Genomic DNA, 12155 nt, shown 5'->3' with positions numbered 1-12155 from the left:
TGGTTTGCGTCTTGAATATGATTTCTAGCATGTATTGCTTCTAGTTTGATGAACGCCACCTATGACGAGACAGTTTTAACTTGGCAGAGTGATATTGATTGCACCTTTCATATGGTGTCTAGTTTGCAGTGCTTCTAATTTGTTGAAGTGCCTTCTGCTTAGTTACCACATCATAGGTGTGAATATGTCAAGTCGTCCATTTTTTCATAGATATTCCATCCTCGTATCATGACTTTGCCTTTCATCAGAGTAGTGTTCGTCAGTATCATGCATGAATGAGTTCTGAAGAGCGAATTATATTCCTTTTTCTTGTCAGTTTGACCTCACAATGCAAAATCAATAAAGCTGAAGGAAATTGGCAAGGCATTGGATGATGGTGGTCCTTCTGAGCAACTGAAATGGAGGTTCTCTATAGATTCTACTCCGCCATCCTCCCAACAAGATTCGCAAGACAACGCAAGGCTAGACAGTCAACGTAGCTGTGTAGATGATGAGCGCATCTCCCCTGCTCCACCATCACAGGTGCTTGCTCTAACTTGGCACTATTATATGTGGTTGCATGTTGCGTATGATGTCTAGCTTGTATTTCTTCTAAATTTGTTGAATTGCATCTGCTTACTTTTTACATAATGCCTGTGAATATGACATATGTTCCTATTTCTAGAACATACTATATCTGATCACACGATGTTCTTACATCAAACTACTGTTCTTGCATATCCCGCATCAGTCACTTATGATAAGGCACCTTTAAGTCGCCACTGTGATATTGGTTGTGTCTTGCATATGATTTCTAGCATGCATTGCTTCTAATTTGTTGAAACGCCATACAATTTGAACTTGGCAGAGTGATATTGGTTGCATCTTTCATATGTTGTCTAGCTTGCAGTGCTTCTAATTTGTTGAAATGCCTTCTGCTTAGTTACCACATCATAGGTGTGAATATGTCACGCCATCCTGTTTTTCATACATATTCCATCCTCGCATCTCGTGTTTGCCTTTCATCCGAGTAGTGTTCGTCAGTAGCATGCATGAATGAGTTCTTAAGAGCGAATTTTATTCCTTTTTCTTATTGGTTTGACTTCACAATGCAAAATCATTACAGCTGAAGGAAATTAGTCTGGTAGTGGATGATGGTGGTCCTTCGGAGCAACTCAAACAGGGGGTCTCTATACATTCTACTCCGCCATCCTCCCAACAAGATTCGCAAGACAACACAAGGCTGGACAGTCAACGTAGCTGTGTAGATGATGAGCACATCTCCCCTACTCCACCATCACAGGTGCTTGCTCTAACTTGGCACTATTATATGTGGTTGCATGTTGCGTATGATGTCTAGCTTGTATTGCTTCTAACTTTGTTGAATTGCATCTGCTTACTTTACACATAATGCCTGTGAATATGACACGTGTTCCAGTTTCTAGAACATACGTGTACATGATGAGCACATCTCCCCTACTCCACCATCACTGGTGCTTGCTCTAACTTGGAACTGTTATATGTGGTTGCATTTTCCATATGATGTCTAGTTTGTATTGCTTCTGATTATGTTGAATTGCATCCACGTAGCTTACAACTTATACCTGCAACGATCACTTACCCATAAGACATATTTAACTTGGGACTGTGATGTAGGTTGCATCTTGCATTGTCTTCTAGCTTGTACTGCTTCTAATTTCTTGAAATGGCACTTACGACGAGACACTTTTTACCTGATAGAGTGATATCATTTGCATGTTCATATGGTTCCTAGCTTTCATTTCTTCTAATTTTGTTGAAATGCCTTCCGCTTACTGTTTTTTCATACATATTCCATCCTCCTATCGTACGTGTGAATATGAAACGTTGTATTTGTTTGTATATATTCCATCCTCCTATCCTGCGCTTGCCTTACATCAAAGTAGTGTTCGTCTGTATCATGCATCAACCAGTTATGCAGAGCTAATTTTATTCATCTTCTTGTGGTTTTGACTTCATAAGGCAATATCAGAAAATAGGAAGGTAAGTTAGGGGATGCTGGTGGTCCTCCGCACCAACGCAAACAGAGACTCTCTAGATTTGCCACTGCTACTGCTAATGAAGTTGAAGTCCCAAGTCTACATGATGAGTTCATCTCCCGTACTCCACCATCGCAGGTGCTTGCTCTAAGTTGACAGTGTGATAATTGGTTTCATGTTGCATATGTTGTCTAGCCTGTATTTCTTCTATTTTGATTAAATTGCACCTGCTGAGTTTATACGTTATACATGTGCATATGACATGGCGTTCTGTGTCTAGAATACATTGCATCTATCTATCATACCATGTTCTTACATCAAAGTATTGCTGTTGTGTGTCCCGCATCAGTCACTCATGATTGGACGCTTTTAACATGGCAGTTTGATAGTGGTTGCTTCTTGCATTGATTTCTACGTTGTACTACTTCTAATTTTTTGAATTGCCACTTATGACAAGACACTTTTAACTTGGCAGAGTAATATTGGTTGCATCTTTCATATGGTGTTTAGCTTGCATTACTTCTATTTTCTTGAAAATCCTTCTGCTTAGTTTACACATCGTAGCTGTGAATATGTCATGCCGTCCTGTTTTTCTTACATATTCCATCCTCATATGGTTGTCTTACATCAAAGTATTGCTTGTCTATATCATGCATCAATGAGTTCTGAAGAGCGATTTTATTCTTTTGTGTTGTGGGTACGGCTTGACATGGCAAAGTCAAAAAAGAGCAAGGAAAATAATATAGTAGGGAGTGGTGTTACTCGTCGGGTGAAATGGAAAAAGATTTGTCGTCCAGATTCTGCTGGTACTTATAGTGCAGTAGAAGGTCCAAGTCCACCGGCTAAATCTACAAACATAGTATCACCTGCTCCACCAGCTGCAGCATCCGCTTCAACTGTACCAGTATCTCAACGAGTTACTCGTTCGTTTGCTCCGAAACTGGCCAGTCCCCAAGCTGCCTTCACACCTAACACTACTTCCGAAGCACTGCTGACACAACAGGACTTGGCAAGATCAGATGAACCTCATGAGCATCAACACCAAGACGGTACCTGACCGAGTCAAGTTGCAGTTGCATGCTCCTTTATATGTACTCTCACAGTTTCATGTACACTAACACTTTCCATATTCGTTGTTGAACTAGCACCACGGTGCAAGCGGAAACAGACATCAGGGATAATGCTTGACAGATTAACAAAATCTAAAGGAGGAAGAATGGAGATCCATTTTGAGGCAGGTTTAAAAAGGCCACGTGATGCTACAGAGTCAGCCAAGTTAGTATCAGAGGCAGCCGTTGCCGTTAGGTGTCATGCACGTATCCTCCCAACATGGATCCAGTACACGAATGAGAAAGACAATACCCAGTTTAACACCTTCCTTGACCATTTATCCGTAAGTAATGTTATTCCTCGCAATTAGTAATATTGTCTTGCTTTGTCCCATACTTTCTAGCTTCCTCCTAATAAGACTCACATTCTTTTTTCAACAGATGAGGTTCAAGTTGGATCCGAAAGATGACGCAACTAAACAAGCATGCACTCATGTTTTTCAGTCTGCTCTGCGACAGTATCGGTACCACCTTAGAAAACATCACTTTGAAGGCAAGGCTAACAATGAAATCTGTCGGCGTTCTGGGAACGGGCGTCCCCAGACTTGCCTGCCTGCAGCCCATGGTGTGGCTATGCTAGCGGGCCTATACGGCCCATCTTCACCAACAAAGCATTCAAGACCCTTGCGAGGGTCCAAGCCTCGCGAGGTGGACGACGCAAGACCACCTCAGGAGCGGCCTCTCCAGGCAGCCTCGCGAGGAGCGGAGATATCAAGGCAGGGCAAACCTCGCGAGGCTCTCATGACGTGAGCCATGACGATCGACACCCGGCGGGCGCCAGGCGGGCGCCAGCGTGCGCAGCGTCCTTGCTTCCACTTTGGTGCTAAGGAGGCAAGCGCAGGCGCGGAGTACCGAGGTATCAGGCAAAGGTTTCCATATCGGTGCAACAAGACGAAGACCAGCAGGCCAGCAGGATGGAGGTCACCGTGGAGCCCAAGACGGCATCATCGCCAGAGCCTTTTGCAGGCGAAGACCGCCTTTGTCAGGATAGCTCGTACTACCTGTCCCATTTCAAATTGGTCGCCGTTGTTGGCTCCCTTCCCGCTCAATATTTGTGGAGAGGACCAGGGCCTATATAAGTAGAACTAGCCACCACAGTAGGGGGCACCGAGCCCTCACCCACACAAGTTCGACAAGCACAAGAACACCTCAACCTCAGGAGGCTGTTCTTCCCCTTTGTACTGTTCCTCATCAGCCCAAGAGGCAATCCACCACCACACACTGGAGTAGGGTATTACACCACAACGGTGGCCCGAACCAGTATAAATCTCGTGTCTTTCTGTGTTGTGAGTTCGTCGAATTCGTCCGCAAGATCTCAGCGAGCTGGGGCGTGGATCGGTAGGAGGGAAAGAACTTCGCGCGCACCCCAGAGTTCGAACCTTAAGGGTTTTGCCGGAACCCCAGATCCGACATTTGGCGCACCAGGTAGGGGTGCGCCGTAGCTTCTCCTCCGTCGATCTGCATTTCGCTCTCATGGCAGGCGCCCCGCCACCGGCTCCAGCGGCCGGTGCTGACGACGGGGCCAGGGGGCTCCGAGCCCTGGCCCCCGCCCTTCGGCAGGTCCAGTGGCCACCCAAGTTCAGGCCGGAGATGCCACCGCGCTACGACGGCGCGCCGGACCCGTCGGCGTTCCTGCTGGCATATGAGGAGGCCATCCTCGAGGCCGGGGGCGACGACAAGGTCATGGCCAACTGGCTCCCCATGGCCCTCGCCGGCGAGCCACGCGCCTGGCTGCTCAACCTCCCTGGATCCACGGTGCCGTCCTGGGGGGAACTCCACGACCTCTTCACTGCTCACTACGCGGTGCCGGCGCACCACGCAGTCGAAGCCCTGCTGGGCGGCTCTCAAGCACCGCCTTCAGATCGCCACGTCAAGCCGTTCCTCTGTCAGATTGGTGCCGCTTCCAAGCGCCCGGGGGCTCCGCCGGGTTGGGCTGCTCCAGAGGCCGACCTCACCTTCGGCTCAGAAGACCACCCGGACTCTACTGCCGACTCGGGCAAGCTCCCAATGCTCTGCACGCCCACCATCTGCGGCGTGGCTATTACCAAGACCCTCATCAATGGCAGAGCGGGCCTCAACTTGCTCTCCGTAGAGGCCTTCAGCCTTCTTCATGTGCCACTCGAGCGGCTCAGTCTCAGCAAGCCTTTCTCAGGAGTCGGTGGCGGCACTGCCCGCTCTCTGGGACAGATCCGCCTCCCCGTCACCTTCGGCACACGCGACAACTACCGCACCGAGCTGGTCGACTTCGACATTGCCCGCATTGGCCTCTCGTACAACGCCATCCTCGGGTACCCAGCTCTCGCCCAGTTCATGGCGGGGACTCATCCGGCCTACAACCTCATGAAGATGCCTGGGAGCAAAGTCATCCTCACCATCAAGGGGGACACCAAGGAGGACGTGACGGCACTCAAGCTCGCCCTCAAAACCGCCGCGATGGCGCAGCCTGCCGACGCGGGCGCCTCCGAGCCCAAGGGAGCCCTGCCGACCAAGAAGAAGCAGTTGTTCACACAAGACAAGGCGGAAACCAAGCAGGTGCCGGTCAGCGAGGACAGGCCCTCAGGGGCCACCTTTACCATAGGTGCCGGCCTCGACTAAGGGAAAGAGGAAGCATTGGTGAAGTTCTTGCGTGCAAACAAGGATATATTCGCGTGGGAACCCAATCAGCTGGTAGGAGTCCTGAGAGAGGTGATTCAGCATCATTTAAGGGTATGCCCCAATGTACGCCCGGTGAAGCAGCGGGCGAGACGGCAGTCCACTGAGAAGCAGGCCTTCATCGTCCAAGAGACCCACAAGCTAGAAGTGGCAGGTGCCATTCGCGAGGTTCGGTATCCTGAGTGGCTGGCGAACCCCGTCGTAGTGCCGAAGAAGGCGGGAAGGAACGGATGTGTGTCGACTTCACCAACCTTAACAAGGCCTACCCCCAAGATCCGTTCCCGCTCCCATGCATCGATTAGATCATCGACTCCACCACCGAGTGCGACCTACTGTGCTTCCTGGACGCGTTCTCAGGATATCACCAGATCAAGATGGCGGTAGAAGATGTGGAGAAGACAGCCTTCCCGACCCCGTGTGGGGTGTACTGCTACACCTGCATGCCCTTTGGATTGCGCAATGCGGGTGCAACCTTTCAGCGACTGATGCACATCGCCTTAGGGCGACAGCTTGGGAGAAACACAGAGGCCTACGTCGACGATATCATGGTGAAATCTCGGGAGGCAAGGACCCTGATCCAAGACCTGGAAGAAACCTTCGAGAGCCTGTGCCAGGTGAACTTGCGGCTCAACCCGGAGAAGTGCGTGTTCGGCGTCCCTTCTGGCAAGCTGCTGGGCTTTCTCGTGTCCCACGGAGGGATCAAGGCGAATCCGGAGAAGATCAAGGCCATCGAGGACATGAGCCCGCCGCAGACCCTAAAGGAGATGCAGAAGTTGGCTGGTCGGGTAACTGCGTTGGGACGCTTCATCTCCAAGCTAGGGGAACGCACCCTACCCTTCTTCAAGCTGATGACAAAGAAGGGCCCATTCGAATGGACCCAGGAGGCCGACCGAGCCTTTCAAGACCTCAAGAGGTACCTGACCAGCCCTCCGGTGATGGTGGCACCACGACCTCTCGAGCCCCTAGTGCTCTACCTCACCGCTACCCCGTACTCTGCCAGCGCTGCATTCGTGGCGGTTCGGGAGGAGCACCAAGCCAGGGGCACGCTGCGCCGAGCTACAGCTGAAATGGCGCAAGATCAGGAAGCCGCCGCGGGAGCCGCAGTGGCGTCAACGGAAGGCCAAGCTCGATAGGACGATGTCACAGAGACCCCCGCAAGCGACCAGGCACCAGGAGTTCCACCACCTCAGGAGATGTCCCGGGGCCCCGCAAGACACGAGCCTCACCAGCGCGCCAGCCCTTGTTGAGCACCCGGTGTATTTTGTCAGCACGGTGTTGCGGGACGCAAGGGCACGATATCCCATGCCTCAGAAGCTCCTGCTAGCACTCTTGGTGGCCTCGCGCAAGCTGCAGCATTACTTCCAGGGCCACCCCATCAAGGACGTCTCAGCCTACCCGTTGGAGAGGGTGCTTAGGAGCCCCAATTCTGCTGGAAGGGTCGCCGAGTGGAACATCGAGTTGCAAGCATTCCAGTTAGAGTTCAGCACTACCAGGGTCGTCAAGGGAGTCGCGCTCGCTGGTTTTGTGGCGGAATGGACAGACGTCCAGGTGCTTGAAGTGGGTGAAGACCGGTCCACCTTGCCAGGAAGTGAAGCACCAGGCGGTTGGGTCATGTACTTCGATGGCGCCTTCACGCACCAAGGCGCAGGGGCTGGAGCAGTACTCATCTCGCCCACTCAGGATAAGCTCTACTACGCCGTGCAGCTCTGCTTTCAGCATGGCGAGAAGGTCTCCAACAACATCACAGAATACGAATGCTTCATAGCTGGCCTGAAGGCCGCGACAGCTCTGGGGGTGAAGCGCCTTACCGTTAGAGGCGACTCGCAGCTCCTTGTCAACTTCTCCAACAAAGTATACGAGCCGAAGGACGAGCATATGGAGGCATACCTCGCGGAGGTGCGCAAGATGGAGAAGCAGTTCTTGGGCCTGGAGCTGCAGCACGTGCCCCGGGGCACCAACAAGGAAGCCGACGACATCGCTAGGAGAGCATCCAAGCGGCAGCCACAAGAGCCCGGTGTCTTTGAGGAACGGCTCTTCAAGCCATCGGCGACACCACCACTTTCAAGCACAGCTCAGCCTCGGGAGGAACTCCCACAGCCTCCTGCCTCAGGAGCCCCGGCCTGTGGCCCGACCTCAGGAGCTCGCTTGCTCTTGGTGCTCGAACCTGAGGAAGGATGCTGGACCAAGGAATTCAAAGAATATCTGATGCAAGGGGCGCTGCCAGACAAAGAGGAGGATGCAGAGCGTGTGGTTCGGCAAGCCACGGCGTACTGCATCCAGGATGGTGAGTTGTACAGGAAGCGGCCAAACGACGTCTCCCGACGCTGCATTTCCAGGGACCAGGGAAAGGAGCTGCTGACTGACATACACGGTGGGGACTGTGGGCACCACTCGTCTTCACGGACCCTCGTCGGCAAAGTATTCCGTAGTGGGTTCTACTGGCCCACTGTGCTCAACGACGCAGCTGAGCTGGTGAGGTCCTGCGAAGCCTGCCAGTTCCACGCCAAGCAGATTCATCAGCCGGCTCAGGGACTCCAGACCATTCCGCTCACATGGCCGTTCGCGGTCTGGGGGCTGGACATCTTGGGCCCGTTCCCTCGAGCGCCAGGGGGCTACCGCTACCTCTACGTCGCCATCGACAAGTTCACCAAGTGGGCGGAAGTGGAAGCCGTCCGTACCATCCCAGCTGGCTCTACTGTCAAGTTCATCAAGGGCCTCGTGAGCCGTTTCGGGGTCCCCAACCGCATCATCATAGATAACGGCTCGCAGTTCACTAGTAACCTCTTCAAAACCTACTGTGCTAACCTTGGAACGCAGGTCTGCTACGCTTCGGTGGCGCACCCCAGGAGCAATGGTCAGGACGAACGCGCCAACGCGGAGGTCCTGAGGGGCCTCAAGACCAGGACCTTCAAGAAGAAGCTCGAGGCCTGTGGCAGGGGCTGGCAAGACAAGCTCCAGTCCGTGCTGTGGTCTATCCACACCACCGCCACCAAACCAACGGTCGAGACCCCATTCTTCCTCGTCTACAGAGATGAAGCAGTCCTTCCTCACGAGGTTAAACATTGCTCTGCACGGGTCCTGGCATTCGATGAAACGCAGCAGGTGCCACGCGGGGGATGGACCTCATGTTGGGGGAGGAGCGTCGTCGCGAAGCTGCACTGAGGGCGGCAAGGTACCAGCAGGCGCTGCGGCGATACCACTACCGCAACATCCGCTTCAGGATGCTCGAGGTGGGCGACCTCGTCCTGAGGCGGGCCCTCTCCAGGGAAGGGCTGCACAAGCTTTCACCCATGTGGGAGGGCCCGTTCAGGGTCGTCCACGTCTTCAGGCCTGGCGCCGCGCGCCTGGAGACACAGGACGGGATACCTATCCAGAACGCCTGGAACATCCAGCACCTCCGGAAGTTCTACCCATGAACCAAGGCCCAGAGCCTGTGAAGAAACGTCCAGAGCCTGTGAAGAAAGGTCCAGAGCCTGTGAAGAAGGCCCGGTGCCTGTGAAGAATCGCCGCCCGTGACACTCCCACGTAATAATGAGTGGGTCTGTACACGCCCTGGAGTCTCAGGAGCGCCGGCCTCAAGCCCTGGGGCTCCCTCCCACACCTAGTGGCAGCACTTAGCTCCATGCTGGTGAGAAGACTTGAAGACTAGATTAGGTGCCAGACGCGGCTTTCATTTGCTTTCTGCAGTTGGCTCGTTTTTCCTTAATCAAAGTTTTCTTTCAGTGTTCCTTGTTGATTCGATTCCGTCGCCTCTTACTGCACTTTTTCGGCTCTGGTTCGCTCGCATTTTCTTTCTCGCATACCTCGTGAGGGGGGCTAGGCAGGCGCCCTCACGAGCGTTTTTATTCTCTCTGCCTTCTCGCGAGCCACCCTCATTCGAGCCCGAAAGCTGGCGCATCTCTCCTAATCCGTGCCCCACAGGTACCGCGATACAAAGCGCCGGGTCAAGGCTTGGGTGAACGACAAATCTCCTGGCAAACTCCCTAACAAATTTTTTGCAGTTCCTGAGCAATCGCAGACCACAAGGTCAAGATGGACATGAGGAAATAAACGCCTCGTAAGGAGGGAGACGCCCCGGATGCACCAGGCTAAGTTATCTTTGCACAAAATAGCCACACATCACTGAAACAACAAGCGTAGGATAATGGTTAATAAGTCATGGTTCGATACACGCCCCTCTGGGCCCATGCTGGTTTCATTTCAGTGCAGGAAGGAAAAGAGGAACATAACAAAAGCGGCGCTCGCCCCTACAGCAACTGACGGGGGCAGGGCCTTGGCGACATCCCGGGTCTAGTCGGACCCCTCCTCGCGCTTCACCGATGCGCGGCAACGAGATGACCCGCTACTACCGTCGAAGCGGGCGCGGCGGCGTGGCGGCTGATCAAGGCCGCCGCTGCTGGAACTATCCCCAAAAGAGGAGCCGCTGTAGCCGGGCGAGGCGTGGCCGGCGGGTTCGTCCTCCTCCTCGTCCCGACCATCGCCAAGGCCGAGCACCCCCTCGCCGTCGTTCACCTCGGGGAAGCATCCGGCGCGGCGACCGTCTTCCCCGAACACCCTCACGAAGAGGGTCGCGTCGCCGTCGAACTTGAAGTGGAGGGTGCACCGCCTTCCTAGGCCGCGGGCGCGGGCGAACGTCTGCCAACCGCGGGCTAGAGCTATGTTGCCCGCGATGGAGACATCGACCGCGACCAAGGAAGCCCGGCTGCAGCAACCGTCTGCCTGCAGCCAGAGCCCGCATGGACCGAAGGCCGGCAGCTCGTCGGCAAAGAAGCGGGGGAGCTGGAGCCAGCTGCCGGCCGGATCCTCCGACCAGACAACAAACTCCAGCAGCACCTCTGACGCATGGAACCGCGGTCGGGGAGGCCGCGCAACCACGGCACGTCTCCTCTCGTCGACAGGACTGCCGCGCACTACGGCGCCACCTCGAGACCCAGGGGCCACGGCGGGGGTCGCGGCATGCTTGCGGGGACGGCCACGCCCTCGCTTGGGCGCCGGGGAGCCGGGTCCCTCCCGAGGGGCCTAGCCTTTCTCCGTGGCGGAGAACCTCTTCGACTGCGCCATTGCTGCTAGCGGTGGAGCAAGGAGGAAGAAGCAAGTGAACCAAGAAGGGATGGGCGACGGGGGCTCCGCCCCCCTCCCCATTTATAGCGGAAGAAGGCCAACCGGCGCCTCCCACGATCACAGGTAATGATGATTTTCCTTGCATGTCACAGGGACTTGTCAAATCAAGTAGTTGCCGAGGCAGCGTGGGGAAGTGGAGACACCCATGTCCAATCAACCGCCATGCGTCAACCGAGGCCGCATGCTTTTGGGCCCGCGGTGCTCCGTACTTGACCCTTGGCTTCGCCTCGAAGCCAAGCCCGAGCGCACCTTGGGCCCGGGGGCTACTGTCGGCGTTCTGGGAACGGGGGTCCCCAGACTTGCCTGCCTGCGGCCCACGGCGTGGCTATGCTAGCGGGCCTGTACGGCCCATCTTCACCAACGAAGCATTCAAGACCCTCGCGAGGGGCCAAGGCTTGCGAGGCGGACGACGTAAGACCACCTCAGGAGCGGCCTCTCTAGGCAGCCTCGCGAGGAGCGGAGATATCAGGGCGGGGCAAACCTCGCGAGGCTCTCGTGACGTGAGCCATGACGATCGACACCCGGCAAGCGCCAGGCGGGCGCCAGCGCGCGCGGCGTCCTTGCTTCCACTTTGGTGCTAAGGAGGCAAGCGCAGGCGCCGAGTACCGAGGTATCAGGCAAAGGTTTCCATATCGGTGCAACGAGACCAAGACCAGCAGGCCAGCAGGACGGAGGTCACCTTGGAGCCCAAGACGGTGTCATCGCCAGAGCCCTTTCGCAGGCGAAGACCACCTTTGTCAGGATAGCTTGTACTAGCTGTCCCCTTTCAAATTGGCCGCCGTTATTGGCTCCCTTCCCGCTCAATATTTGGGGAGAGGACCAGGGCCTATATAAGTAGAACTAGCCACCATAGTAGGGGGCATCGAGCCCTCACCCACACAAGTTCGACAAGCACAAGAACACCTCGACCTCAGGAGGCTGTTCTTCCCCTTTGTACTGTTCCTCATCAGCCCAATAGGCAATCCACCACCACACATTGGAGTAGGGTATTACACCACAACGGTTGCCCGAACCAGTATAAATCTCGTGTCTTTCTGTGTTGTGAGTTCGTCGAATTCGTCCGCAAGATCTCAGCGAGCTAGGGCGTGGATCGGTAGGAGGGAAAGAACTTCGCGCGTTCCCCAGAGTTCAAACCTTAAGGGTTTTGCCGGAACCCCAGATCCGACAAAATCGCCCAAACATGTCCAGTGGAATATATTACAGATGAAGACTGGACAGCCCTCGTTAAACACTGGTCTGATCCAAAGTATCAGGTAGGCTATATGTATTTGATCAG

The sequence above is a fragment of the Triticum aestivum genome, chromosome 4D (assembly GCF_018294505.1).
Source record: "Triticum aestivum cultivar Chinese Spring chromosome 4D, IWGSC CS RefSeq v2.1, whole genome shotgun sequence".
In the NCBI taxonomy this organism is placed as follows: domain Eukaryota; kingdom Viridiplantae; phylum Streptophyta; class Magnoliopsida; order Poales; family Poaceae; genus Triticum; species Triticum aestivum.
Note: the sequence above shows the minus strand (reverse complement) of the source record.